We start from the raw sequence: 27,331 nt of genomic DNA, 5'->3' as shown, positions 1-27,331 counted from the left end.
CTGCATTTTACAAAATCTCTAGATGATTCTTCCACATATTAGAGTTGGGGAAACACAGATCTAAACTACCAGGTGACCTTCACTTCCCCTACTCAGGCTAATTCCCGACACTTCATACCCTGTTACACCTTTATCCCTCACTTATTTAAAAGAAAGCACAATGGTGTTTCTAGACAGTGAATGGCCACTTCCCAAGATGGGGCAAAAGAAGTTTTAGATCATAGAAAGTTTCTTTGCAGAGTAAGAACCAATTACATTCAGAGTGGACAAGAAGTAGAGGGAGTTGGGCTATAATTTCCGACAAAGAGTAAAGTAAGCCATGATATTGATGACTTAATAAAACCACAATATATAGTGTCGGGGGAGGTGAGGAGAAGGAGATGCAGACCAGAGCCAGGAGTTGTTATGTGTAATTGAAAACACAAGTGGGCTTGATGAATGCTGGCTTCTTTCTCCTTCTGGATGATGTCAAAAGCCTGGAGTCTGGAAATATGCTTTGCTCTCTCCTTCCCCAGTCTTCAGAGAGGTTCTGGGGGAGTTTTATGGAACACGGTTGTGAGGGAATCTGAGTTTCCTTCAGTAGAATTCTGGGAAGAAAGGAGAGGAGGAAAGATGGTTGCTCAGATTCCACAGTGGCTATCACCTCATTCCATGGAGGGCAGTGTTTGATAGTTCTTAGGTGCCCCATAGATATTAGTTCCATTCTCAGACCCTGAGCCACTGTCTTGGTGGCTCCATTCACCTAAAATATCACTACACCTCTCCTGGTTGCCCCCACCTACCCCCACCCCACCACCTGCGTGCAGACCACCCTCCTCCCATCTCTTCCTGGCTTGCCCCTAGGAAGCAATGTCAGGGGGATTTGTCTATTTGTCATAGAGAGGTTCTAGGACTCAAGAGACCGAGATGGAGTCAAAAGTAACAGCGTGTGCACAGCTGTGTGACCCCCTTAGAAATGCAGAACTTTTAGGTGATAACAAGGGACCTACGTGGCAGCCCTGCAAAGAAGTGCAAACCCAGTCCCATTTTCAGGGTTTCAGTTAGTTTCTATAACTCTGTGTTCCTATTCCAGGCCCCTGGCTGATTCCTTATCTCTCCTCACTCATACCCTTTACTTGGGAGCAGTTAGAGGGTCCGGCAATCTCCCTAACTTGTCTGACACACGTCTCTCTTCCTTCAGTTTATCCCTGGGTTCCAGCCCTTGGCACCTCATAGCTGAGCCAATGGCGCAGTCCTCTGGGTAAGTTCTGGGTTCCTCAAGGGGCTTGCCTTAGCAGCCCAGGGTCTTGCTGACATATTAGCTTGAGAAGGGGGAGATTCGGGAGGTGGTTTGGGCAGGAATTAATGCCCAGCGTGTGGAGAGCATCCCGAACACCAGGGTTTACAAAATTCAGTGGTCATTCATTATGACTTCCATTTTAATATCAGTTTCTTCAGAAAGAGCTATTTTTGCAATCATCCACCCCATCTGTTTTTGGCTGGGTGTCGAAATGGCCGTTTGCACTCCTGCGCACGCACACTTGTGTGTGTGTGTGTGTGTGTGTGTAAATGCTTTCTTTATCAGTCTGTGGTTATGTATGATTCTGTGTTTGGGAGGGAGGGAAGGTCTGGTGAGCACCTTTAATCCATCATAAATTTAGCTCCAACCAGCAGTTTGCTCTGAAGTAGGCTTTTCCAGTTAGATCTCTGAACAAGGCTTCTCTCCTCACAAGTGCACTGCCTGGGGGTGCTCCAGCCTGGTTCTGCACAGCTTGCTCCCGGAAAAAAGGACATAGGCAGATTTGATGAAACTAGATGGTTTTCTTTGTCTTTTAATTTTTTTCCCCTCTTACTAGATAAGCTGTACGTTTTTACCCGCTAATCAAGTTACCTATATACCACCCCTTCCGCTGGGAAATAATTAATTGAAGGATACCCCAGCTAGGAATTTTGGAAGAAAAATATTCAAGCACATTTAGGTTGGTTTGAATAAAAATTTGAGTAGCAATGGAAATCTCTAAAAGACAGCTGTCAAAACTGCAAATATTTGAAAAACTGAAGTAGCTTACAAAAAAACCTTTTCTAGCCCCTCCCAAATTAAGAGGACCTATAAATATGAATTCATGGTCTTTCCTACTTGCTCAACCTACATTGTTAGTCTTCAAGGATAAGTGAGTAAGAGATCCTTTGCAAGGCTGAATGGTGCATACTGTAGGTCGAGGGTTCTGAGAGGCGGAGGTTCTGATATGTGTCCCTGGAATCACTCTTGACACATGTTGATGAAAGGAATCAGTATTTTCAGAGCCTCTGGCTGATGGGAAGGCCATAGTGGACTTTCTAGTTAGAGACCTTAGTGGAAGAAAGTACTAATCTGTTGGAGTCATGCGTGCAGTACCCCCTACAAACATTTACCTAGCACTTACTATGTGCCAAGCACTGTAAACGACATTAGGTTGAATAAAATTGGCGATGCCTCTGCTCTCAGTAGTGGTTGTTAACATTTGCATAGTGCACAGGGCGCCTGGGTGGCTCAGTAGGTTAAGCATCTGCCTTTGGCTCAGGTCGTGATCCCAGGGTCCTGGGATTGAGCCCCGTGTCGGGCTCGCTACTCAGCAGGAAACCTACTTCTCCCTCTTTCTCTCCCTCTGCTCCTCCCCCTGCTCAGGTTTTCTCTCTATATATATCAAATAAATAAATAAAATCTTTAAAAAAACATTTGCATAGAGCTTATTATGTGCCAAAATTTTTTAAAAAAATTTCTTAACTAGGATCTTAATCATTTTATTTTTCATTTAAAATCAATTAACATATAGTATATTATGAGTTTCAGAGGTAGAGTTTAGTGATTCATGAGTTGCACATAACACCCAGTGCTCATTCCATCATGTGCCCTCCTTAATGCCCATCATCCAGTTACCCCATCCCTCCAGCAACCTTCAGTTTGTTTCCTAGACTTGAGTCTCTTATGGTTTGTCTCCCTTTCTGATTCTGTCTTATTTTTCCCTCCCTTCCCGTATGTTCACCTGTTTGGTTTCTTAAATTCCACATATGAGGGAAATCATATGGTATTTGTCTTTCTGTGTCTGTCTTTCTGTGTCTGACTTATTTCGATAAGCATAATACTCTCTAGCTCCATGCATGTTGTTGCAAATGGCAAGTTTCATTCTTTCTGATGGCTGAGTAATATTCCATTGTATATAATATATACCATGTCTTCTTTATCCTTTCATCTATTGATGGACATCTCGGCTCTTTCCATATGTTTATGAGCCAAATACTCTTATAAATGCTTTACACATATTAATTTACTTGATTCTCACCAAAAACTTACATGGAAAGTGCTATTACCCCCACTTTACAAATGAGGAAACTGAGGCACAGAGAGATTAAATAACCTCCCCCACCCCGCCCCCGCAGGGTCACAGAGCTACTGTTGGGCTGGTCCTCCACCCAGTCTGGCTTCTGAGGCTGAGCTCCCAATTGCTGGGCAACACTACTTCTCAGGGAGCTTATTGAGAAGTGAGGAAAGACACACCATGAACAGGTAATTAAGTAAAAATCCATGGAAGTGCTCTGAATAAAAGAAAGTGCTCTTCAGAAGAACAATCAGGATGTTCTGACCAATGGCAAGCCCGTAAGACAAAGCTCGTTGGGTTATTTGGGAATGCCAAACACTGGATTAGTTTGCTAGGGCTACCATAACAAGGAACCACAGTGCAAATGTACTGTGTCACCGATCTGGAGGTTGGAAGTCTGAGTGTTGGCAGGGTTGGTGCCTTCTGAGGGCTGGGAGGGGGATTCTGTTCCAGGTTTCTCTCTTAGCTGGTTTTCCTGCAGTCTTCGGGATCCCTCGGATTATAGAAGCATCACCCCAATCTCTGCCTTCATCTTCACATGGTGTTCTCCCTGTTTGCATCTGTCTCCAAATGTCTCCCTTTTTATAAGGATACCAGGCATTTTGGATTAGGGGCCCACCCAACTCCAGCCTGACTTCATCTTACCTAATGACCTCTTCAACAACCCTATGTCCAAATAAGGTCACATTCTGAGGTACTGGGGGGTTAGGGCTTCGACATAGGAATTCTGGGGGGACACGATTCAACCCATAACAGTAACCCAAAGGAAGGAATGTTAGTGCTACCTTAAAGGCAATTATTTCAAGTCCTGCTGTTGGTAGGATGTTCCTAAGGGAAATGAGCTGGAAGGAAGTTATTTTTGAGCAGAAAAGACACAGCTGAATGAATGAATGAATAAGTTCGCTTTGTCTTTGAAGTTGACATGACGGATTGGCCAGGGGCCTGCACTTGGGATGTTGTTTCAGCTGGCCTCTACATGTGCTTTTTCAGCTCCATTTCCTTCTTCAGTTCTCTTTGTGAACAACAGTCACCACTCATGAGAGCAGTGACCAGAGCAAAAGGGGGAGGCTGAGGGGTGACTGGCCTACCCAAGGATCAAATGCTCAGGTTGGCCTTCATGAGCTCCGGGCTCCACCGGCTTTGGCAGATAGAAGGGAAGAAAACAGTCCCTTTAGCAAACCTAGATGCGGGTAAGGGTGTGGTTGGGACACTCTTATTGTCCGCAGAAACAATGTGGCCGTGAGCTCGCCATTAGTCCTATTGTTGACCAAGCTATGGCACCAAAGTAAAAACAGAAAATCTGAGCCTGAGCAGAGGGCCACAGGGAACAGGAGCAAAAGGCAGTATGAGGGGCGCCTGGGTGGCTCAGCTGGTTAAACGTCTGCCTTTGGCTCAGGTCATGATCCCGGGGTCCTGGGATCGAGCCCCGCATCGGGCTCCCTGCTCAGGGGGGAGTCTGCTTGTCCCTCTCTCTCTCACTTTCTCTCTCTCTCAAATAAATAAATAAAATCTTTTTTTTTTTTTTTAAAGGCAGTATAAGGTGCCACTCATTTTCCTGGGTCCGGAGATGGCCCCAGGCATTACAAATATTGGCCTGGAACAACCTTAATATCTTTCCTGCAACCCCTGACACCTCCTAATTCCCTTCCCTTTTTTTCCAACCCAGCATGTGTTCCCAGTCATCTCACCCTTCCCCATGAGAGTGCTCCTTATAAAGAAATTGTCCTCCTTGCCAATTAAATCTTCCAATCTCTCAGCGAAGGGCAACACCTCAGAGTGGAGGTTAGGGGATTAATAAAGTTGGGTGAATTCACTCGAATACAGTAATTCTCAACCTTGGCTGCACATTGGAGTCACCTGAGAAGCTTAAAAACAATACTGAGGTTTGGGTTCCATTCAAAGAGATTATGATTTCATTGGCGCGGAGCGTGGCCTGTGCTTCAGGATTTGTAAAGCTCCCCAGGTGATTCTAATGCTCAGCCAGGGTTGAGAACACTGCTCTATGTGAGTCTTAAAAGAAGGTTATTGCTGGGCACCTGGGTGGCTCCGTCGGTTAGGCATCTGCCTTCGGTTCGGGTCATGATCCTAGGGTCCTGGGATCGAGCCCCGCATCGGGCTCCCTGCTCAGTGGGGAGTCTGCTTCTCCCTCTCCCACTCCCCCTGCTTGTGCTCTCTCTCTCTCTCTCTCTCTCTCTCCCTCCCTCTCAAAAAAAAAAAAAAAAAAGGTTATTGTTAACCCGAATGAATTTGAACAAGAGGAAATGGTCAACTGTGTGAAAGTGAGTTTGATTTTGGTAGCCTTGATATAGAGGTGGCTGGGGTGGAAGTAGGCAGGATACTTTGTGTGTCAATAGGAATCCCATGGGGAAGAGCCCATGGGGCCTCTGGGGTCACTTCTCCCTGGAGCAGAGCTCTGAATATAACCCTGCATTGCACGGCTTTGGCTCTACCTCTGTTTCTGAACCTGGTAATTTCCTAGAAGAGCTTTTAGGTGATTTTGGGGCTCTGGAGGTTTTGATGCTGAACACAAGTAGTATGGGGGCCAGGTTTCTGTGGCTGGCTTGTTCCAAAGTTGGGAGCTTCTTGAGTAGCTTAAGTAAACAGTGGAGAATAATCAGCTCATATAACTCGGGGTTAAGCCAGGGTGGAAACCCTCACTTCAAATCAGAGTCTATCAAACCACACATGTCCAGCTGATGTAAAGAATAAAAAAAATTGCATCTTCTACAAATGGAATTCACATCGGATTGGAGCTGAAATCTGCTAAGGACTGCTAGGATACTAGCAACAGGAGGTACGAAAGGAGGAATAGGGGGATTAGGTTTGCCTCTGCTTTAATTAGCATCTTCTCCTGTGCTGTGTAGAAGGGTTACCTGGGACATTAATTAAATTTGCAGCTGATGCTGAACTGGGATGCATTCCAGGGACTAATGAGACCTAGGATTAACACACAAGAGCTGAGGGAGGGAGAAAACAAGACTCCTCTGAAGAAAGACATCCTTTCCCAGCTGGAAAGCAATGTAACCAGTGAACACAGGTCCCCACCAAGAGGACGAGTGAGAAAGGAACCAGGAGATGGAACCAGACAAAGTCTGAAATAAAAGCCTGTTTCTCCAGCTCTTTTATTTGGAGTATCTGTGTTTGTTTTCATTTTAATAAAATAAAAGAAATGCCTTTGTTTTCCACCTAATGGTTGCTTTTGATGGGCTACAGTGTAATAAAGTAGTGGTTCTCCAAGTGTGGTCCCTGGACCAGCTGTCTCAGCATCACTTGGGGACTCGTTAGAAATGTACATTCTCGGGCCCCACTCCAGACCTGGGGAATCAGAGACTGCATTTTAATTGTGTTTTAACAAGCCCAACAAGTGATCTCATGCTTATTCAAGTTGGAGAACCTCCGTAATAAGGAATTGTGCCAGGCACTAAAAGAGTTAGGTCTTCTGGGGGGAGGGGTGGTGGTCGCCCTCGACAGAGCATTTGTATTAGAACAGTTTCAAAGAATTTCAGGCCTCTTGAAATGGTGCTTCAATCATTCCAGCCTTGTCCACGGGGTCTTGGCCCGGAAGGCTAAGAGCAGGAAATAGATGCTGATGTGGTCTGTATTCATTTAAAATTGTGTCTGGGTCAGCCCTGATGGTGCGAGCTAGGACAGGCCTAGCCTCCCCATCTTCTGGTCAAGGTGCTGAGAAGCAATGTCTTGCCTGTGGTTCCCTGTGAATGTAAAATGATGTAGTCTAGAACCAGGATAAGAACTTCTTCTCAGGGGGATGCCTGGGTGACTCAGTCGGTTGAGTGTCTGCCTTTGGCTCAGGTCATGATCCTGGGGTCCTGGGATTGAGCCCCACATCGGGCTCCCTGCTCAGTGGGGAATCTGCTTCCCCCTCTGCCTGCCGCTCCCCCTGCTTGTGCTCTCTCTCTGTCTCTTTCTGTCCCTCTCTGACAAATAAATAAATAAAATCTTAAAAAAAAAAAAAAGACCTTATCAGGGCCAGGTGAGACTAGAGTCCTTGGCTCTTGATTCCTGGTCCAAGGATTCCTTCCGCTGCCAGAGGGAACCCATTTTCCAGTTGAATAATGGAGGTGTATCAGGGGTCTCAGAGTATCTTTGTTCCATGTGGTCTGTGACACATCCACGGGCTGATGAATGGGGAGATGGGACCGGGGCAGTTCTGCCCTGCTCAGGCTCTGAGATCTCCCCTGCTTTTATGCTAAGACAGGTTTCCGCTACTCAGCAGGGAGAGATCACACGCAATTCTTAATAGATACAATGGAATATTATGCAGCCATCAAAAGGAATGAAATCTTGCCATTTGCAACGACGTGGATGGAACTGGAGGGTATTATGCTGAGCGAAATAAGTCAATCAGAGAAAGACATGTATCATATGATCTCACTTATGAGGAATTCTTAATCTCAGGAAACAAACTGAGGGTTGCTGGAGTGGTGGGGGGTGGGAGGGATGGGGTGGCTGGGTGATAGACATTGGGGATGGTATGTGCTATGGTGAGCACTGTGAATTGTGTAAGACTGTTGAATCACAGACCTGTACCTCTGAAAAAAATAATACATTATATGTTAATACAAAAAGAAGAAGATAGCAGGAAGGGAAAAATGAAGAGGGGGAATCGGAGGGGGAGACGAACCATGAGAGACTATGGACTCTGAGAAACAAACTGAGGGTTCTAGAGGGGAGGGGGGTGGGAGGATGGGTTAGCCTGGTGATGGGTATTAAAGAGGGCAAGTACTGAATGGAGCACTGGGTGTTATACGCAAACAATGAATCATGGAACACTACATCAAAAACTAATGATGTAATGTATGGTGATTAACATAACATAATAAAAAAAAAAAGTAGAAGTTAATGTAAACATAAACACACATTTACAATATGCATATACATATATACTCAATTATGTGAAAGTATCAAAGGTTTCAAAGTTTGTTGGTGGATATTCTGGTTATATTTGGTTAGATTTTTCTCTATAGTTTTTTGCTATTACAAATTGTATTCATTAAATAATAGTCTGTAAAAAAAAAAAAAGAAATGCTTAGTTCCACAACTTGTCATTGCGTGGGTATTGATCATCTGCTACATGCCTGGCCTTGTGCCTAGGCACTGTGGGCGCTGCGTGGGGGGATGACTGAGGCTCAGATTCTACCATTTGGATGGTAGTGTGACCATTCAATAGGGTGGCCCATTTGCTTTATCATCCAAACCAGGATATATTTTGAAAGCCGAAGGGATTATCGTTAACGTTTATCCTGGGAAGACAGATGTATGAGCAAACTGAGATGTATGTTTATCTCGCCTATGGACAAATGGGGGATACTGAAAAATACAGCATCCCTTGTTTGTTTTTTAAGTTTATTTATTTAAGCAGTCTCTACACCCAACGTGGGGCTTGAACTCACGACCCTGAGATCAAGAGCCACGTGCTCTACCGACTGAGCCAGCCAGGCGCCCCCACAGCATCCCTTGTTGAAGGAAGACAATGTGTACATAATATCCGTATGTAACAGATGTACAACATGCTATGAAAACATGATGAAGGGGAGGGTTAGGGCAGGCTTCTCAGAAGAGGAGGCGTTTGAACTGGGCTTTTAAATTTGGGAAAGATTTCAATCGGTATAGGGTTTTGGTAAGGACGTGTACGTGGTGTGTATGCTGTGCAGTGTGGCAATGGAGTTTTCTCTAATACATGTAGCTCAATGCCTGGGAGTAAGCTGGACAGAGTGTTAATTATGGCTTTTATTTCTATCATGGTTTGGTTGAGGCTCACTCGCTGGCTGGCCTGTGTTGATGGCTTTAGAATGGAAGGAACTGGGTCTGCTTTACAGAGCTGAGCTCCGAGAGGCACACGTTTATGAACTTCATCGCTGTCTGTCCATGTTAGCCCCGAAGAGCTTCCCCGGGCACCAAAGAGGCTGACAAATGAGCATAACAGAAGACTCATTTATCATCAACTTCTCAAGGGAAAGGAAATGAGGGCTATCATTTTTTTTTTTAGATTTTATTTATTTATCTGACAGAGAGAGGGAGAGTGAGAGAGCACAAGCAGGGGAAGGGGGCAGAGGGAGAGGGAGAAGCAGGCTCCCTGCTGAGCAGGGAGCCCGATGTGGGGCTCAATCCCAGGACCCTGGGATCATGACCTGAGCCGAAGGCAGACGCTTAACTGACTGAGCCACCCAGGCGCCCAAGGGCTATCATTTTTTTAAATGAATTCCCCTGCCCCCTAAGTCTTGTTGACACCTTGGTTTGAAAAGGTTTTTCATGGGAGTAAGTTTTCCTGAAAAGATCCCTATTTCGATGGATGTATCTTTTGAGAAAGATATAGGAAGAAAAAAAAAGAAATTTAAAAATTCCTTCTCTTGGGCGCCTGGGTGGCTCAGTCGGTTAAACGTCCGACTCTTGATTTTGGCTCATGATCAGGTCATGATCTCAGGGTCGAAGATAGAGCTGCACATCAGGCTCCCTGCTGGGTGTGGAGCCTGCTTAAGATTCTTTCTCTCCCTCTCCCCCAACCTCTCTCTCTCAAAAAATAAAGTGTAAGTCAGATCATGTCATACCTCTGGTCAAAACCCTCCTATGATTGTCCACCTCATGTTGAGTAAAAGCCAAAGACCTTATTTCCTCCTAATTCCTTTGAACTCACTCCATTCCAGCCTCACCGGCCTTCTTACTGTTTGTTGACGATGCCACACATGACCCTGCCTCAGGGCCTTTGCACTGGCTGTGCTCTTTGTCTGGAATGTCCCTCCACCAGATATATGTATGGCTCACTCCACTCTTTCATTTCCTTCAAGCATTGGCTCATATGCCAGTGCTGTGCGTTGGATTCTATAGGAAGCAGACTCTGAGATGATGTTTGGCATGCAGGATGCTTATTAGGTGGTGCTCTTGGTATCAACAGGGGTGAAAGGGAGGGGAAGGAAGCGGGAATGGCCAGAGGGAGAAGCTGATCTGTGACACAGGTCTGAAGACAGCCTCAACTGGTCCCAGAGTGAGCTCTGGAGCTAAAATGGCTTGTCAGAATTGTCCTCCATTGGGCTAAAATGGCCCGTCCCTTGTGTTTCCCTATTTGATCTGGACTGACCTTGGGAGAGGTAGCGTTCTGCAGAGGAGGCAATCCCTGAAGGGGTTGTCCGCATTTCCAGAAGCCGAGGCAACAACTCCTTCCTCAAAGGGGGATCTGCATATCCCATAGTCACCTTCCCGATAAGTCTTAACTTCTACTTCTTGCCAACTGCGCCCTACCCTCTACTCTTCTAAATCCCCTTTACCTTCCTCTATTTCTCCCCAGCACTAACCACAGTCTACAAACTCTATCGTTTATTTACTCTGGTTTTTGTTTATAGCCTGTTGGTAGCATGTTTATAGTCTCCTTTGCTCAAACGTAGGCCCTATGAGGGCAGAGATTTCTGTCTCTTGTTCGATGATAGACCAAGTTGCCTAGAACAGTCTGGCACCAGTGGGCACTCAATAAATACTTATGAACGAGTGATGTTTGGTGAATCCAAATCGATGTAAGATTAAACACGGTCAAGCGTCAGTGCTGAAAATAGGGGATGAATTTTGTCTTTAGATTTCCTGGTATGCAAAATAAGAGAGATACCCTGAGGTGTTTATTATTTCGCATTTTCAACCACTATTCACAGGCCTTCGGTGTCGGGTGACCTGTTTCTGACCTCTACTTGATTAACTCAGCTCTGGGGCCCCATGGGAGAAAAGTGAGTAATGACATGCAGAAGTCTGCTGACCCACCCGAAGTATGCTTCTTCTAATATTTATGAAGTCTGACATTTCATTTCTATGAAGTTATTATTTACTCTCTATATATGTTTTTCATAATATGCTCCTGCTAACTGGCATGGCACGTTAAGATCAAGAGATACCTTAACAGTTGGCCCACTAGCCCCTGATGGTCCACACAATTTGATAATGGGGACAGCAGTTCGACAATAGGAGGATTGTGGTAGGAAGGAAAAGGGAGCATATAGCAGAGCAAAGATATAAATTCCTTTTGTTACCACTGACTGAACTCTCAGATCGGGTCAGGTCAGGTTTTATTGCCCTTGGCTAAAAGCCAGCACCAGATTTACAGAGCAAGGAAGAGGCTCCGAGTGAGATCAGAGTGAATTACGGAGTTGGCTGGAGAGAGGCATGAAAGTAGTTAAAATGTCAGAGGTAATTTTTACAAAAGAAATCATCAGGCCATGGCATCATTGCCAGTTCTGTTAGAAAGTTTTTAAACATTTAAAAACATGTGTTGGAAACAAACAAACAAGAAAAGTGTTGATTTCTCATGGGTTTATAGACATAGTCCCTTCGCTCATACACACGCTCTCTTAATTTTTTTCAAAACTGGAATTGAATTGGGGGTATTTCTGCATGTCCTGCTCTGTTTACTTAATATGATAGCTTTAGGATTTTCCCATATTATTAACTGTTTGTGAAAATGATTTCTAACTTAAATAGCATAATATGGCATAGCCTGTGTGCGTGTATGTGTGTGTTTTTCTTTTTACCCGTCTTCTATTTGTACATTTATACTGTTCTCAAGTATTTGGTATTGACTCATATTGCTAAGACCATTCTTGAAAGTCAGCCGTTTTGTACATCTTTGACTATCTTTTCTTTTTCAATATTGAATAGAGAATTTTAATAACAAAAAAGTTTAGATTATACCAAAACAGTATATCATTAAGACAAGTACATTTATAATAGAAATAATAGATTTTTTAATAATTTGATATCCAATTAATAATAAGTGAATCAGAGGAACACATTGCAACAAAATTTCAATTTCTTGCTTATGTAACACTGAACACTGACACTGATAAAGACAGTCTAAAAGTCCTATAGAAGACAGTCTAAAAATCCTAAGAGACTATCAGTGTCACTATTTAGTGTCACATAAGTAGTCCACAACACACCAAGGACATTGATGACCATCTGGTTAGTGGCAGATGTCAAATCAAAGAATATTTAGAAAGAGTCACTCACAAGAAAACTTAAAATGCCTTGAAATCGTAAAGCTCATGTGCAATAGAAACTTAATAAATGTTGTCCCATTTTAACAACAATCCTAAAACTTTACCAATAATGAGTTGTAAAGCTAAAGTTGATCAACTGAGCAATCTTTTCTCAACTGCCAATAATAAATGCATGTTGGTCACAGATGCTAGAGGAAAGACTGCATTACCAACCTATTCTCTCTGTTTACATATATATATTTTAATTGGTTTGTTGTTATGTTAATCACCGTACATTACATCATTAGTTTTTGATGTAGTGTTCCATGATTCATTGTTTGCGTATAACACCCAGTGCTCCATGCAGAACGTGCCCTCTTTAATACCCATCACCGGGCTAACCCATCCTCCTATCTTTTTAGGATGATTTTCTAGAAATGGAATTACTGGGCCAAAGGCAGGTGCTTTCAAGACTCTTACTGCATATTGCCATACAATGTCCCAAAAGGCTGCTTCCATTTGGACCTCTACCAAGAAGCAGATGAAATCGTTCCCACACCCTAGGCAACACTGGATGTTCTTGTCAGGAAAATTTTCCTCCAAGCCCTCTTGGTTCTTTTGGCTGGTCTAATAATTAAACTGACACAAGACAGATTAACAGGAGGAAAAAAAAAAGATTTCCTATGTAAGAAGGTTTCATAGATATGGGACCTAAGAAGTGACCAAAGCAGGCTGTTTATATACCTTTTAGATAAAGAGGTGATAAATTTGTGAAGAACTGACAAGACAAAGAAACTTAGGTCTGGGTCCTAATTAGTGAAAAAAATGAAGCGGAATTTGTTTACATAGCCTTTTCGGCCCTGAATTCTCTATCTCTGGCGATAAGGATGTCTCTCTACCTCCTGGGGCAGGGAGGGCACCCTTCACGTGGGACATTTATTTCCTGCTTTCAGGGGACAGAAAAGAGGGTCAGAGTGTCCTGTTTCCACTGGCTGTTTTTCAGGTGGCTTTCGTTCAGAATAATTAATATACCACTTTGGCATATATTGAGGCAACCTGCCCTGAGCCCCATCATTCTCAATATTTGCGATCTTCGCCAGTCTAGGTTAAAAATGACATTTTTATTTTAATTCAAATTTCCACTTATGGAGTAGATATTTTTTTCACATCTTGATGGATTATTTGAATTTATTCTTTTCTGAAATACCTCTTTTTTTTTGCCTTTGCTCATTTTCTTGGGGGGGGGGTTATATTTTTCTTATTGATTCTTGTAATTTTTTCTAACTTAAATGTTATAATAAATATAGTAACATATTTAGCAAATAGAGGAAAACACAAAGAAGAGAAAAGTTCATCCACAATCCCATGACCCAGAGAAACAAAGTTAATATTTCAATTTGTTTTCCTCCACATGGACATGTGGTTTGGTATGTTGTGTGTACAAAGGATTTTATATGATTTTACAACTTTAGAATAAAACATACCATTTGTTTTTATTTTTGTTTTCACGCTTCCATCAACATTTACCTTTAATTGCACAAGTATACATGACTGATACACTTTTTTTTAAATTACATACTTTTTAAATGAAAAACATTATAGATAAAGTCAAGTCCCCTTCCCCAAACCCTGGCCCCCCTCTACCTCCTTCCCTCGCCAGAGGCCACTACTATTATAAGTGTGCTTTGCATCCTTAAAGTAAATTTAATTCATTTATATCACAATTGGGATTTCGTGTGTGTGTGTGTGTGTGTGTGTGTGTGTACTCTTAAAACTTTTTATTGTGATATAAACTCAAAGAAAAGTTATGGAATGTAAATATCCAATATGATGAATTAAAAGTTAACACAGCTGTTACCCAATCCAGCACCCCTAACTTCCTATGGGTTCCTCACTGATCACATCCTCTCTCTGATGACTGTCCTGAATTTTATGATAATCACTTTCTTGTTTTTTTAAAAATTAGTGATTTTATCAGTTAGGTGTTTATCCTTACCTATTATGGTGATTTTTTCCCTGCTTTTTAACTTCATGGAGATAGACTTATGCCATGCATAATATATTCTTCTGTGCCTCGATTCTCTCGCTAAACATTATGTTTGTGAGATTAACCTGTGTTTTTGCTTGCAGCTAAACTTTGCTCGTTTTCGTCATGGTGTAATATCCCATTGCATGACTACATCACCACTGTTTATCCTTTCTACTGCTAATGGACATTTGGATTGTTTCCAGCTTGGGACAATTACAAACAACATTGGCATGAGCTTACAAAAAGCATGTCTTTGTACACATGTGCGTGCATGGGTTTCTCTAGGTTATCAATCTAGTGGCGTCACTTGGTCATTGTATATGCCTATCTCCAGCTGTATTAAGTAATGCCAAAGTGATTTTCAAGATGTCTGTGCCAATGTACACTCCCACACCCAGTGTGGGAGAAGTTCACTTAGCTGTTCCTACATCCTCTCCAACACTTGGCATTGCCATATTTTTTGAGTTTTACCAACCTGCTGGCTGTGTAGTGGTGGTTTATGTGACTTTACATTTGACTGATTATTAATGAGGCTGAGCACAATTTCATATGGCTATTATAAATGGTAAATAGTATTTATGGTAGTAAATAGTATAAATGGTAAAATAGTAAGTTTTTGCCCATTTAAAAATGATTGATTGAGTGAGTGCTTTTCCAGTATAGTTAATATATAGTGTTATATTCATTTCAGGGGTACAATATAGTGAGTCAACAATTCTATACATTACTCAGGGCTCACCGTGAGAAGTGTATTCTTGGTCCCCCTCACCTACTTCACACACCCCCCACCCACCTCCTCTCTGGTAACCATCTGTTTTTTTCTATAGTTAAGAGTGGTTTTTTGTTGTTGTTGTTCGTGTCTCTTTGTTTTTTTTTCTTTGGTCCTTTGTTTTGTTTCTTAAATTCCACATGTGAGTGAAATCATATGGTACTTGTCTTTCTCTGACTGACTCATTTCACTTAGCATCATACCCTCGAGACCCATCCACGTCATTGCAAATGGCAAGATTTCATTCTTTTTGATGGCTGTGTAAGATTCCATCGTATATATATACCACCTCTTCTCTATCCATTCATCTGTCGATGGACACTTAGGCTGCTTCCATAATTTGGCTACTGTAAATAATACTGCTATGAACATCGGGTGCATGTATCCCTTTGAATTAGTGTTTTCATATTCTTTGGGTAAATAACCAGTACTGGCATTACCGGATCCTATGGTAGTTCTATTTTTAATTTTCTGAGGAACCTCCATACTGTTTTCCAGAGTGGCTGCACCCTTTTGCATTCCCACCGACAGTGTATGAGGGTTCCCCTTTCTCTGCATCCTCGCCAACACTTGTTTCTTGTGTTTTGATTTTAGCCATTCTGACACGTGTGAGGTGGTATTTCATCGTGGTTTTGATTTGTATTTCCATGATAAGTGATGCTGAGCATCTTTCATGTGTCTGTTGGCCATCTGGATGTCTTCTTTGCAGAAATGTTTGTTCATGTCTTCTGCTCTTTTTTAAATTGGATTATTATTTGTTTTTTGGGTGTTGAGTTTTTTAAGTTCTTTTCTATATTTTGGATACTACCCTTTATCAGATATGTCATTTGCAAATATCTTCTCCCATTCAGTAGCTTGTTTTTTAGCTTTGCTGATTTCCTTCGCTGTGCAGAAGCTTTTTATTTTGATGAAGTCCCAGTAGTTCATTTTTGCTTTCATTTCCCTTGCCTATCTTGAAAGAAGTTGCTATGGCTGATGTCAAAGAAGTTACTACGCTTGTGTTCTCTTCCAGGATTTTTATGGTTTCAGGTCTCACATTTAGGTCTTTAATCCATTTTGAGTTTATTTTTGGGTATGGCATAAGAAAGTGGTCCAGTTTCATTCTTTTGCATATTGCTCTCCATTTTTCCCAACACCATTTGTGGAAGAGACTGTCTTTTTCTCATTGCATATTTTTGCCTCCTTTGTCAAAAATTAATTGACCATATAATCATGGGTTTATTTCTGGGCTTTCTATTCTTGTTCCATTGATCTATTTTTGTTCCAGTACCATAGTGTTTTGATTACTATAGCTTTGTAATATAACTTAAAATCTGGAATTGTGATACCTCCAGTTTTATTCTTCTTTTTCAAGATTGCTTGGCTATTTGGGGTCTTTTGTGGTTCCATACAAATTTTAAGATTATTTGTTGTAGTTCTGTGGAAAATGCTGTTGGTGTTTTGATAGGGATTGCCTTAAATCTGTAGATTGCTTTGGGTAGTATGGACATTTTAACAATATTTGTTCTTCCAATCCATGAGCATGGAATATATTTCCATTCCTGTGTGTGTGTTGTCTTTGATTTCTTTCATCAATGTTTTGTAGTTTTCAGAGCATGCGTCTTTCACCTTTTTGATTGAGTTTATTCCTAGGTATTTTGTTATTTTTGGTGAAATTGTAAATGCAATTGTTTTCTTAATTTCACTTTCTGCTATGTCATTATTGGTGTACAGAAATTCAATAGATTTCTATATATTGATTTTATATCCTGTGACCTTACTGAATTCATTCAGTTCTAGTAGTTTTTTTTTTTTTTTGTGGAGTCTTTAGGGTTTTCTATATAGAGTATCATGTGATCTGCAAATAGTGAAAGTTATACTTCTTTACTGATTTGGATGCCTTTTATTTCTTTTTGTTGTCTGAATGCTGTGGCTAGGACTTCCAGTACTGTGCTGAGTAAAAGTGGTGAGAGTGGGCATCCTTGTTTTGTTCCTGACTGTAGAGGAAAAGCTCTCAGTTTTTCACCATTGAGGATGATGTTGGCTGTGGGTTTTTCAAATATGGCTTTTATTCTGTTGAGGTATGTTCCCTCTAAACCTGCTTTGTTGAGGGTTTTTATCATGAATGGGTGTTGAACTCTGTCAAATGCTTTTTCTGCATCTACTGAAACTATCATATACTTTTTATCCTTTATCTTGTTGATGTGATGTATCATATTGATTGATTTGCGAATATTGAGCCATCCTTGCTGATTTGGGAATATTGAACCATCCTTGCAACCCAGGAATAAAACCCACTGGATTGTGGCGAATGATTTTTTTAATGCATTGCTGAATTCAGTTTGCTAATATTATGTTGAGGATTTTTGCATCTATGTTCACCAGAGATATTGGCCTGTAGTTCTCTTTTTTTGTAGGGTTTTCATCTGGTTTTGCTATTGGGGTAGTGCGGGCCTCATAGAATGAATTTGGAAGCTTCCCTCCCTCTTCTTTGTTTTGAAATAGTTTGAGAAGAATAGGCATTAACTCTTCTTTAAATGTTTCTTTTGCCCATTTTTTTATATTGGGTTGCCTGTCTTTTCCTATTGATTCGTACAAGTTCTTTATGTCTTCCAAATACTAGTCATTTATCAGTTTATATGAGTTGCAAATGTATTCTATTCTGCATCTTGAAATGTTCACTCCATGATGTCTTTTGATGTAATCAATTTATGAATATTTTTCTTTATTATCAAAACACTAAATTTTTTGTAACTTGGATATGTGTTTTTACTTTATACATCTTATCATATGTGTATCATCTTGCAACTTGCTTTTTTCTTTTACTCATCACTATGTTTTCATGATCTACTTTGTTAATACATACAAAGTTCTTGATTATTCTGAAATAGCGAACAGTGTTCCAGATTGTGACTAATCCCAAGTTCATTTAATCATTTCTCACTGGAAGGTAAATTAGACTGTTTGTAGTTTTATTTATTTTCTGCTATTATTCAAAAATATAATACTGAACATTTTTGTATATAAACCCTTTTTGTCACCCTCATTATTTTCTTAGACTGAGTTCCTGATTGATGAATAATTAGATCAAACATCAAAAAAAATTAAGTCAAAAATAAATAACTTAAAAAAATTTGTTAAGTTTCCCAAATTACCCTTTGGAAAGTTTGAAACAATCTACATGGCCATTAGCATTATGTGAGTGGTTTGTGAATGAGGCAGTAAGTCTCCCTTGTGGGGTCTTTAGGGATCAGTCTAACATGGCTGTGGAAATTACATTTGGAAAGGCATATGAAATTGAAGGATTTATTATGCTCTCAGATCCTAGAGAGGGAGGCATGCTATGCCACACAGGGACCACACAGGCTCAACCCAGTAGTTTGAATGTCACTAAATCCCCGTCAGGAGAGGGCTGGAGTGGGAACTTGTTGCAGGAACCAGCTTTATTATACTGGTGTATGTGGTCACCAGGGAGGGGTGTTCACAGCCTGTTCATGGGGATGTTAAGGCAACAGGAAAATATGACATTTAAAAAATTTGTAATATGATATGTCCATTTTTCCAGAAGTTGCCTTCATTGAGTGTTTTATTTTAAAAGTCTTTGCCAATAATAAAACCATAAAGCTTTTACAGGAAAACATAGAAGAACATGTTTGTTACCCTGTATTATTTAAATAAATTGTTATTGTTCAATTGTTGCTAAGTATTGTTCAAATATTGACCATAAAACAAATATTTTCAAAGAATATATTAAAATTGAGGACTTTCGTTCATCAAAACAGAGGGAAAAGGCAACCCAAAGACTCGGAGATAATATTCATAATACACATATCTGAAAATGGACTGATATCCACAATATATAAAGAACTCCTACTAATCAATAAGAAAAAGACACAATCTAAGAGAAAAATGGGCCAAAGATTTGAACAGATACCCCACAAATAAGTATATCTAAGAACAATAAACATAGGAAAATGTGGTGCTCAGCTTCATTATATTTAAGGACATGCAAAGAAAAATCAAAATAAGATAATGTTACATACCCACCAGAGTGGCTATAATACAAATGACAATACCAAGTGTTGGTGAGGATGTGGAACAATTGGAACTCTCATACATTGCCCCTAGAAGTGTAAATTGGTGCAAACATTTTGGGAAACTATTTGACAGTATCTACTAAACCTGGAAAAATGCACATCCTATGACCCAGCAATTTTATTCCTAGGTATATATCCAACAAAAAATGTGTACTTAGGATCACCAAAAGACATGTGCTAAAATAGTCAAGAGAGCACTATTCCTAAGAGTTTCAAACCGGAAACTACACAATGACCTTTGATAGTAGAACGGATAAATTTTAGTGCATCTACAATGGATTACTTCACACAGCAGTGAGAATGGTCTATGACTACATACAATAACATAGGTTAGTCTCACAAGCATAATCTGAGCAAAAGAAGCCAGATAGAAGAGTACATATGCAAGATAAAAATGGACAAACGTATGCTGTTAGAAGGCAGGGTAGTGGTTACCATTGGGTGGGGTAGGAGGTTGTGACTGGAAGGGAGAATGAGGGTGCTTCCAGGATGCAGGTAATGTTCTGTTTCTTTATCTGGGTGCTGGTTGTAGGGACAAGTTCAGTTTGTGAAAATTCAGCTAGCTACGCACTTTACATATGTGTTCTTTTGTATGCTTCAATAAAAAGCTATTTTATTTTTTTAAAGATTTATTTATTTATTTATTTGAGAAAGAGAGAGAGCACACAAGTGGGGGAAAGGGGCAGAGGGACAGGGAGAGAAGCAGACTCTGTGCTGAGCCCAGAGCCTGACCCAGGGCTCTATCTCATGATCCTGAGATAATGACCTGAGCCGAGACCAAGAGTAAGACACTTAACTGACTGAGCCACCTAGGTGCCCCTAAAAAGCCATTTTAAATGTGTTTGAGAAACTGCAAGTCAAAAGCCATCGTTGCTTCTATTTACATTTCTCTGATTTTCATGGAGATTGAATATTCTTTCATATGCTTTTGGCACTTTGTGCTGTTTTCTTTTTTTTTACATTATTTATTTATATTTTTTACTAATTTCTATATGTGGATGTTTGTCTTTTTCTCATTGATTCATAAAAGCTCTTTATATACAAAGGATATTCTGTTTTTTCATTGATGCTGCAAAATATTTTTCCACTTGTCGTTTTCCTGGCACAGAAAAGTATTTAATTTTTATGTAATCCTTTCTATCAATCATTTCTTTTATAATTTCTTGGTTTTCATTTATGCTAAGTAACTTTAATATCCTTAGACCTAATTTGTTTGTGAGTGCAAATACGATCACAATAATACTTCACTTTCCTTGGTTTGTAGTTTCTACCTACTGAAGTGCAAGACACATCTCCACCCTGCCTTTCTACACTTCCATGTCTCCTCAGTTATTTCTGGGAATCCTTGTGCTCATTGGCCTCCTTGTTGATAAGAATACACATTGCCTAGGGGCACCTGAGTAGCTCAGTCAGTTAAGCGTCCAACACTTGGTTTCAGCTCAGGTCGTGATCTCAGGGTTCTGAGATCCAGCCCCACTTGGGCTCTGCCCTCAGCATGGAGTCTGCTTAAGATCCTCTTTCCCGGGGCGCCTGGGTGGCCCAGTCGTTAGGCATCTGCCTTCGGCTTGGGTCATGATCCCACGGTCCTGGGATCGAGCCCGGCATTGGGCTCCCTGCTCACTGGGAAGCCTGCCTCTCCCTCTCCCACTCCCCCTGCTTGTGTTCCCTCTCTTGCTGTGTCTCTCTGTCAAATAAATAAAATCTTAAAAAAAAAAAAAGATCCTCTTTCCCTCTCCCTCTGCCCTGCTTGCTCATGCTCTCTCTCTCTCTCTCAAATTAACACACACACACACACACACACACACACACACACACTCCAACAGCATTCTGGAATCTTCCGTTGGGAAGGCTGGACTTCCACACGTGTTCTCCCTTCTTGGGTTTCTGCCCAAGTCACTATGCTCCAGGTTTTTCCTGACTGTGGCTGAGATAGATTGGGGCAGGTTCGTCAGCTCCTGCTGGTTTTGCAGCCCATATCAAGGTCTGTGTGCTTATTGCCAGATTTACAGATGGGCAAGACTCCTTCTGGGCCCCTTGGCATATTGTGCTGGATCCTGCAAATCCCAGAGGCACTTCTGTTCATGGATGGATGCCGAATTAATGACTGAAAAAGGGGATATCCAGGAGGGCTATCTTACGCTACCTTGATGCTGATGCCACTCTTCTGGAACCTCTTTATACAAATGGTTTTACCCAACAAACAGGTGGATGTGTTTTTTGCATGACAGCTCTAGTTGCTAAACCGGCAAGCATCTGGTGGGCTTACTAGTTTATAAACATGACTTTGGAAGTGCCAGGAAGGTTGAGACTCCTCCTAAGAGATGCCAGCCCTTCAGAGCACTTATTTTTATTTTATTAGAAATTAAGCTTAGAAGGAGTAACTGAAAAATCCATTTGTGCAGACACGTTTTGATAAGAATACCATGCATTTCTGAGCATTTATTTAATCAAATAATTTTATGCTTAAAAAAAGCATATATGTAGTCAAAGTTTTAAAAGTATTAAGAAACATAAAAATGACTGATCTGAGCACAAGAACCTTGACAAACTGCAGATGAAAAGCTATATGTAGTGCAACATATGAATAAATAAAGTGCATTAATATTTTATCAATTACTATAAGATCTGCTGGTTTATTTTTCCCTCTGGTATGTCGGTTTTTATATTTTCATCCTTATTTAATAGTATGTTTTTGCATTTGCAGTTTTCTTTTCCCCTGATAAAACCAGCAAGAAGTTTGTCTACCTAATTGGATTATCTTTGATTTACTTAGCAATTCTGTTTTCTTCATTCTAATTCTCATTTCTGTTTTTTTAATCTTAATTTTTTTCTCTTGGATAACTTGATTTCTTATTTGCTTATGATGTTTGAGACTACTTGTGTTAAATTTTAGTTCAGTTCATTTTTATCCTGTTTTTGCTTAACAATAAGACAATTAAAGCTCTAAGTGTGTCTCTGAATGTTGGAATCAGCCTGTAAATTTTTTTTTGACTTGCGTATTGATTGTAATAATTTAATTTTTTCCCTAAATGACAATATGTTCATTATAAAAATGCAAACACATGCACATATATGGAAGAGAAAAGTGACATTCACTTTTTTTCTATTTCTTCTGTAATACCCCTTTCCTCATCCAGAGATAAACACTGTTAATGATTGGGTATATATCCTTCCCGATCCATTTCTATGCATTTACAAATGTATGTGTATGTGTGCATTTATATTTACACACATTAGACATATATACAAACATATGTGATTTACACATAAGTATCATATTATACATATGGTTCTGTAAATTGATTTCCATTTTAATATGTCATAGATGTATATTAATTGCCAATTGCCCCCTCATGATATTTTACCAGTTCACATTACCTCCAGGGCTATGATTTCCAATATCCTGTCCAGCACCAAAGGGGATCCTGCTTTTCTAATTTTTGCAAAATTGATATGTAAAGACATATATTATTATTTTACATGGATGTACACTTCTTTCATTATTAGTGAGATTAGGGTAATTTCATTTATTAGCCACTAATATTTTTTTCAATTGGTTGTAGAGGCTTTCTTATTTTTTATTTTATCTTTTTAATTTTATTTTAATTCCAGTGTAGTTAACATACAGTATTATATTAGTTTCTGGTGTACAATATAGTGATTCAACAGTTCCATACATCACCCAGTGCTCATCACAAGAAGTGCCCTCCTTAATCCCCATCACCTATTTCATCCATCCCCCACCCACCTCTGGTAACCATCAGTTTGTTCTCTATAATTGAGTCTGTTTCTTGGTTTGCCTCTCCAGCCCCCCCTTTTTTTTTTTTGGTTCCTTTTGCTCATTTGTTTTGTTTCTTAAATTCCACATATGAGTAAAGTCATATGGTATTTGTCTTTCTCTGATTGGCTTATTTTGCTTAGGATTATATTCTTTAGATCCATCCATGTTGTTGCAAATGGCAAGATTTCATTCTTTTTATGGCTGAATAATATTCCATTATATATAATATAAATATATAGTATATTATATTATAGATATAAAATAGATATATTATAAAATATAAAATGTCTATAATATTATATTATAGATATAAAATTTAGATATAGATATAAAATATATATATACATATATATATATAATGCAATATATATATACCATGTCTTCTCTTTCCGTTTATCTACTGACGGATACTTGGGTTGCTTCCATAATTTGGCTATTGTAAATAATGCTGCAATAAACATAAGGGTGCATGTATTTTTTTTTTTTTAAGATTATTTATTTATTTATTTATTTGACAGAGAGACACAGCGAGAGAGGGAACACAAGCAGGGGGAGTGGGAGAGGGAGAAGCGGGCTTCCCGTGGAGCAGGGAGCCCGATGCGGGGCTCGATCCCAGGAACCTGGGATCATGACCTGAGCCGAAGGCAGACGCTTAACGACTGAGCCACCCAGGCGCCCCAGGGTGCATGTATTTTTGAATTAGTCTTCTCATATTCTTTGGGTAAATACCCAGTAGTGGAATTACTGGATCATACGGTAGTTCTATTTTTAATGTTTTGAGGAAACTCCATACTGTTTTCCGCAGTATTAGCCTCTAATATTAGCTTCAGTAAATTGCTTGCCCATGTTCTTTGCTTGATTTTGCTTGTTTAGCTTCTTCTGATTTATTTGACTAGCTCTCATTATTTTCTAAGCAGTTGATAAATAATGTTTGATTTCCCATTTCCAATAATTCCCAAGAATTATTGAGGAGAGTAGTTTCATATTTCTAAGAAGTTAAGAATTTTTGTTTGTTTGTTTTAAATGTCATTCCTTTTAAACTTTATTGTGTTGAGGTTAGGAATGTAACCTACACAATCTCTACTTTTTAAAATTTATTGAGGCTTATGTCATGGTTTAATATATAATCAATTTTTAAATATTTCCATGGACATTGGTAAAGGTGTATTTTCTTTTGCAGTTTATGTAGTATACACCTATTAAATTAATCATTCCTTATATATACAGATGCTCTACATCCTCAGGATTTTTTTGGGTCTAAATATAAGAAAGGTTGGCTAAAGTCTCCCAGTATTATTTTATCTTGTCATTTTATCCTTGTATTTTTTAAGAGTTTTTGTTTTGTACTTTTAAATATAATGTTATTTAACATAAATATTTATGACTACTATACCTTCATCTTAAATCACATATTTATCCTACTTAATTTTTTTTTGGCTTCACCTGGTTGATTTCTTTGCTTTTTTTTTTAAGTTTTAAACTTTTTATAATTTTTGTTTTAGGCTTGTCTCTTATAAGCAGCATATGAGGGACACCTGGGTGGCTCAGTCAGTTAGGCATCTGCCTTCGGCTCAGGTCATGATCCCGGGGTCTTGGATCAAGCTCCGCATTGAGCTCTCTGCTCAGTGGCCAGTTTGCTTCACCCTCTTCCTTTGTGATCTCTCTCGCTTTCTCTTCCTCTCAAATAAATAAATAAATCTTAAAAAAATAAACCGCCACATATTTTATTCCAGTATGAGTCTTTGTTGTTTTGTTTTTTGTTTTTAAAGATTTTATTTATTTATTTGACAGAGAGAGAGCACAGGCAGGGGGAGATGCAGGCAGAGGGAGAGTCTTTGTTTTTTTTTTTTTTTTTTTTTTAAGATTTTTATTTATTTATTTGAGAGAGAGAGAATGAGAGAGAGAGAGCATGAGAGGGTGGAGGGTCAGAGGGAGAAGCAGACTCCCTGCCGAGCACGGAGCCCGATGCGGGACTCGATCCCGGGACTCCAGGATCATGACCTGAGCCGAAGGCAGTTGCTTAACCAACTGAGCCACCCAGGCGCCCTCTTTGTTTTTTTTTAATAAAGTGCTTAAATCATAAATATTTGTTGTTATACCTACTGAGTTTGCTCTTTATTTTTTTCTTATGGTTATTTTATTTTATTTTATTTTATTCATTTTTCTGTTGTTATATAAACCTGTTTCCTTGCTTTATTCTCTACAGGAGTTTGGCAAACAATATATTTTATAAATTCTAAGATACATATTTTTTACATTCTAATACTTCTAGAATTAAAATTCATCTTATAATTGATGATACACTAGTTTAATTGGCAGCCTTTTTTCTATCTTGGTGGCACATAAAAGAAGATGTTTCCTACCTCAGATCAGATGAAAAACAGTAGGTGGTATTTTAATTTCTTTTTTACCTTAATTTTTTCAAAAGATTTGGAAAATCTATATTTCTCTAATTGAGTCAAGAAAGAATGCCATTTTAAACAATCCTCTCTATTTAAAGACAAGAAACTCTTTAAAAAGGCATTTCCTTTCTTCATCTTTGATCCAATTAATTCCAGGTCTGGAGTCTTCTACCTGTATTATTACTATTCAAGTAGTGTTTTTATATTATATCTTTTTTCTTTTAAGAAAGGTTCTTGACAATTACAGGCAGTTTCACAACCAAATTCACAAGAATCATTTACATTAATTTTTGGTTTAATAGATTTGATGTTCCCTGCTAGTCCTTTTGTAATAGAATTTACCTACTTTTGAGCTGTTTATTTTCTTTATCTCTCAATTTTCTTTTAAATCTCCCAATTGATGGAGTTAATTTTCAAGTAAGTTTTTCAAAATATATATGTATATATATGTGCATATATAATGAATGTATTTTTTGAGCCTTTGAATATGTAAGTTGATTTTCAGTTGTCTACACATACATATATGACAACTATGCATGATATGAAATAAGTGGGTTGTGTTCCTTTTCCCTTAAATTTATTAGGTATTGAGCTGTTGTCTTCCTGCATTTTGTACTGCAGAAAAAGAACTCTACACTCAGCTTGCTTTTCGTTCCTTAGTTAGTAATTTATTTTTCATGCTTGAGTGTTTGTGGGTTTTTTTAACCTTTAAAATTAAAAAAAAAAAAAAAGAATGACCAAGATTGCTACGTTTAGGGATATAGTGAACCGTTCAAACCTGCAGATATTCATTGCCTCTCCAACATCCACTTCTTTCTCTCCCTTTATTTACAGGACCCTCATATTTCCTAGCCATTTGATTGGAGTCGATTATTTGAGAACTTTCTCCTTTTTTTTTAAAGATCTTATTTATTTATTTGACAGACAGAGAGAGATGTCACACACAGGGGGAGCAGGAGAGGGAGAAGCAGACTCCCTGCTGAGCAGGGAGCCTGATGCGGGGCTCGATCCCAGGATCAAGACCTGAGCCGAAGGCAGACACTTAATCAACTGAGCCTCCCAGGTGCCCCATCCTTTCTCCTTTTTTAATATAAGCAATTCATACTCTAAATTTCCATCTAAGCTGTATCCCGTGAGTTTGACAGGTTATGTTTTCATTTCACTTAATACAAAATATTTTTAAATTTCCTTGTGACTTCTCATTTGACCAGTAAGCTTTTTAGAAGTTTTGTTTGTTTGTTTAATTTCCCAATATTTTACCACTTCAACTAAAATGTAGAAGCCTTACAACCACATATGTCCCTTTACTTTCCCCTTGACCTTTATGCTTTTGTTGTCATATGTATTCCATCTACATACACTTGACACTCACGGACATTATAATTTCTGCTTTCAGCAGTCATAGCTTTACAAAGCACTTAAGAGGAGAAAAATAATCTATTATATTTACGCAGGTATTTACCAATTTTGCTACTCCTTCTTCATTCATGAAGTTCCATTTTCTCCTAGTATCATTTCTGTTCAGACTGAGGAACTGCCTTTAGAATTTATTTTATTTTTTACTTTATTTTTTATAAAGATTTTTTTTAAGAGAGAGCACACATACAAAATGGCAAGGCAGGGAGGGGGGAGGGAGGAAGGGAGAGGCGCAGAGGGAGAGGGAGAGAGAGAATCTCAAGCAGGCTCCACGCTCAGCGCAGAGCCCCATGTAAGGCTTAATCCCAAGACACTGAGATCATGACCTGAGCCAAAATCAAGAGTCTGCTGCTTAACTGAAGGAGCCACCCAGGCGCCCTGCCTTTAGTTTTTATTTTAGAAGAAGTCTGCTAGTGATGAATCCTTTTTAGTTTTCCTTCCTGTAAGAATGTATTCATTCAGCCTTCATTCCTGAATGATATTCCTGGATATAGAATTTGGAGTTGTCAGTTCTTTTCTTTTAGCACTTCAGAGCTGTCATTCCACTGTCT

The 27,331-nt window shown here is 39.5% G+C and overlaps 1 long non-coding RNA gene across 1 annotated transcript; it reads left to right on the top strand.

The window, feature by feature from the left end:
* Positions 1-1,192: 1,192 nt before the first annotated feature.
* Positions 1,193-26,393, top strand: LOC144380503 (uncharacterized). Its single transcript, XR_013444686.1, has 3 exons — positions 1,193-1,240; positions 10,991-11,062; positions 26,289-26,393. It is a non-coding gene; the product is annotated as an uncharacterized LOC144380503 (long non-coding RNA).
* The last annotated feature ends 938 nt before the right edge of the window (positions 26,394-27,331 follow it).

This window comes from Halichoerus grypus, chromosome X, assembly GCF_964656455.1.
Source record: "Halichoerus grypus chromosome X, mHalGry1.hap1.1, whole genome shotgun sequence".
NCBI classification, from domain to species: Eukaryota; Metazoa; Chordata; class Mammalia; order Carnivora; family Phocidae; genus Halichoerus; species Halichoerus grypus.
Note: the sequence above shows the minus strand (reverse complement) of the source record. Positions and strands in the feature narration are given on the sequence as shown.